The 4,380-nt window shown below is 43.2% G+C and overlaps 1 pseudogene; it reads left to right on the top strand.

Annotated features, from left to right (window-relative positions):
* Positions 1–1,768: 1,768 nt before the first annotated feature.
* On the top strand, positions 1,769–2,155 carry LOC132226056 (ubiquitin-ribosomal protein eL40 fusion protein-like; annotated as a pseudogene).
* The last annotated feature ends 2,225 nt before the right edge of the window (positions 2,156–4,380 follow it).

Genomic DNA, 4,380 nt, shown 5'->3' with positions numbered 1-4,380 from the left:
ATTTCTATAAGGAACCTTAATCAATAATGGCTAGACTGACCCATCAGGTGGAGCACATTGGCACTCAAATGAAATGAAGGTTTGCATAATAAGTGAATAGAAGAAGAATGGTTTTATGGGTAAGCAAATAATGGATTCTATGTAGCCATCTAAATTGTGGTCTTTACAGTCTTAATTCTTGTGCAATTTCCAGGTTATTCCTATTTCCACTGCCTCCTCAAGCAACTCACTTCACAAATGATTCCATCTCTCTCCTTAATCAATAATATTCTCTTCATACTGTCTCTTCATTTTCAGATTATAAACGTAATATTGTGTCTCCCAAAATAAAAATCAGTAAATCTCTCCTCATCCCAATGACTGATTCTAGCTACTTGGTAATTTCTTTCTTTTCTTCCATGGCCAAGTATTTCTAAAGTGTAATTCTTACTCGTTGCCTCTGCTTTACTCCTCTTTCACTTTCTAACTCAAACCAATCTGACTTTGCTCCCACAACAACTATTGCTAAAGTCAATAGCGCTCAATAGCCTTCATATTTCAAATTCAGAAAACAATGTTCTGTACTTCTGAAACCTGAGCTCTGTTTGGCATTTGACTCTGTTTACTGCTACCTCTTGCTGGGTGATAGCTTTCTTTGGATCCTGAGAAAATACTCCTCACTGAGTTTTCTCATACCTCATTCATTTTAATGATTTATGTCTTCTACTTATAAACCTACTCTGTTGATGTAAGGATAGAAATATGATAAAAATTCTCCCCATTAAGGAACATATAGACATTCAAAGAAATGCCTTATATCATCACTATCCTAGATATAAAAAGCCTGTGGTCGTGATGCCCTCACACCATAACAACCAATCACCAGGAGGCTGTGTGCACAGCAGGCGCAAGTGGGTGGGTGGGGCTGCATGCTGGCAAGGCGTGTGCGGGTGGGCAGGGACTTGACACTGTGTCCCCACGGGCGCTACTGAGGACTTGACCAGGAGGTGCATTGGGGGAGTCCAGTGGCACCGGCCGTGGGGCAGGACTCGGGGGAGTCTTGCGCAGCGCTGGCAGGATTCTGGGTCACATGCGATTTCATGCACTGGGTCACTAGTGTTATAAATAAAACGAGATTGACTTTATTAAACCACTACATTACTCCATCAATGGTTGTAAATTTTAAGTGAACATAAGAATCACCTGGAAATAAATTGACAGAAATATGAAAGACCAAGCTGATAAAGAAATACCTTCTTTCATCACAAAGAGGAAGGGTGGTGAATGTCTAGCCCACGGGCCATATAAGGCCCACGAAATCATTTGGTCTGGTCCTGCCAAGGCATTAGGAGTGAGTGAATTAAATGTTTGACCAAGTATAGCTGGCTAATTTTTAAGTTGATAATTTTGTATGACCTGCAAATGATGTTATAAATATCCAAATGGCCCTTGGCAGAAATAAGGTTCCCCACCCCTGACATAGAGAAATGCTGAAAAAAATATATATAATTTAGAAAGTTGTTAAATATGAATCAAGCATAAACATGAAAGAAAGGTACCAGCGACAACAACAACAAACCCCCCTCAAAAACAGACTAATCACTTCAAAGCGACTTAATTGTGGCTCAAGGGTATTTCATTCATTCTTGAGGACTAAATTCTAACACCACTGTATAGAAAGATGTGGAAAGCTTAAAGAAGGCCACCTGGGCAAGGCTCAGGTCCTTGAAGTACTGCCCTTAAACAAAACAGACCACAGAAATGTGTGCTCTTTCTCTGCAAGGAGGCCAGCTTCTCCAGCGAGATGCAGGTCTTTGTGAAGACCCTGAATTGGCAGGACCACCACCCAGGAGGTGGAACCATTGAGCATGTCACAATAAAATCCTAGACAAGGAGCGCATCCTGCCTGACCAGCAGCATCTGATCTGTGTGGGCAAGCAGATGAAGGATGGCTGCACTCTCTCAGATTACAGCATTCAAAGAGTCCACCCTGCCCCTTGTGCTTCGTCTGAGGGGTGGCATTATTGAGCCCTCTCTCTGCCAGCTCACTCAGAAGTACAACCACGACAAGATGATCTGCCGCAAGTGTTCCTCCCGCCTGCATCCCCGTGCTGTCAACTGCTACAAGAAGTTCAGCCACACCAACAACCGGTGCCCCAAGAAGAAAGTTAAATAAGGCCCCTCCGTCACCTCCTTGGGCCCACAGGGTGACCTCCCTACATGAGCCCCATAGACCTGGGGCCTCAAAAAAAGTTTCTTTCATTGATATGAGCTGTACAAAAACAAATTCTCTACAGTCTTGGAAAAGTGCTAAAACCAACCAAACAAACAACAAAACTCGTTACAAACCTACGATAAAAGAAAAGAAAGACCACCATAAGAAATAGACTTTCTAAATCTATTCCATGCTCAAGTATGGAGTCTAAACATATACTATATACATGACAATAGAGACACATTCTAGTAAGTTAACATAAAACTGTGTGAGGATATAGAGCACCCGAGATCCCTGAGAGAAGCTAATATTTTCCCATCAGAATTTATACTTAACTTTGACAGAACCTCTGCCAAGCTCACAAGAAAAAAATTACAAATCTCAAAAGAAATAACTCCTCTTATAGTCAACATTTTAAATGTGACACAAGGAATTTATCCCTTCAGCTCTTCATTCATTTAATAATCACTTGTCCACTATAAGCCAGGAATTCTTCAAGATGCTATACATATACAAAAGTTAATGGATATTGAAAGAATGAAGACATAAAGAAGAAAAATAAACTACAGACTAGGGCAAAAGTAGACTTACTGCTTTGTGTATGGGAAATAATAAAATAATTAATAAATAACAATACAAGAATAAACTGTTTCACACACAATTGTAAACCTACTTTTGCCCTACATTATATAGTAAAAAATAATTAAAGCAATAAAATAGCAAAGTGAACTGTTTACTCTTTGAAATTAAAAGCTTAGTGAACATGTATTCACTTCAGAAATATACATACTAAAATTGCAACAATATAGAAAGGATTAACGTAGTTTCTTTTGACACGTGGCATTCAATTTGTGAATATGTATATGTTTAAAAGCCTAAGCAACCAAATGACCATATGACTGAATGACCGAACGACCAGACGCTATGATGTGCACTGACTACCAGGGATAGACACGCAACACACAGGATCAGGTTCCTTCCTGTCTGGATAGAGCCTGCGGGGATCAGGCCAAAACTGGCTATCTGACATCCCCAGAGGGGTCCTGGATTGCAAGAGGGTGCAGGCCAGGTTGAGGGACCGCACAGGTGCACAAATCCATGCACTGGGCCTCTAGTTTCTAAATAAATTTTAGCATCAATACCTAAACCTGAGAAAGTTATCACAGACTAATCTCACCATAATAAATATTGATGAAATAATCAACACTAATAAAAGAGAAAAATGGTAATTGGCGTATGAGCTACCCTTTTCATTGGCTAATCAGGGCTATATGCAAATTAACTGCCAACTAAGATTGGCAGTTAACTGCCAACAAGATGGCGGTTAATTTGCATATGTAGGCACAATGCAGGGAGGCGAAAGGGAAAGCAGGAAGAAGCCCCCTGCCACTGACAGTGATTGGAAACCCAGGGGGGAGCTAAGAGCTGGGGGGCAGGGCAAAGGCGGCCCTGGGGCCGCCTTTACCCTGCCCCCCAGCCATGATCGGAGAATCAGGCACCTTTGCCGCCCTGGCCAGTGATAGCAGGAAGTAGGGGTGGAGCCAGCGATGGGAGCTGGGCATGGTCGAAGCTGGCAGTCCCAGGAGCTAGGGGTCCCTTGCCTGGGCCTAAAGCGAAGCCCACGATCGCTGGGCCGCTGCCACTGCAGGTCCCCGCTGCCTGGGCCAGACGCCTAGGCCAGAGGCGTCAGGCCTGGGCAAGGGGCCGATCCTGCGATTGGAGGGTGATGGGGGTCAACGCCTGAGGGCTCCCAGTATGTGAGAGGGGGCAGGCTGGGCTGAGGGACACTCCCCCCCCCCCACACACACACCCAGTGCACGAATTTCGTGCACCGGGCCCCTAGTCTTCAATAATATATCATTGCCCTAGCTGGTTTGGCTCAATGGATAGCACATTGGCCTGAGGACTGAAGGGTCCTAGGTTCAATTCCAGTCAAGGGCATGTACCTTGGTTGCAGGCTGGATACCCCTCCCTGATCTGGGCATGTGTGGAAGGCAACCAATCCATGTATCTCTCTCACATAGATGTTTCTCCCTCTCTGCCTCTCCCCCTCCCTTCCACTCTCTCTAAAATTCAATGGGAAGATATTATTCTGTGAGGATTAACAATGACAACAGATATATATAATCAAACAATTCTACTGTTAAATAAGAATATTTTAATATAAACAATTTAGGAATGCAAAG

This window comes from Myotis daubentonii, chromosome 2, assembly GCF_963259705.1.
Source record: "Myotis daubentonii chromosome 2, mMyoDau2.1, whole genome shotgun sequence".
Taxonomy (NCBI): Eukaryota; Metazoa; Chordata; class Mammalia; order Chiroptera; family Vespertilionidae; genus Myotis; species Myotis daubentonii.
This window is presented reverse-complemented; position numbering and strand designations above follow the sequence as displayed.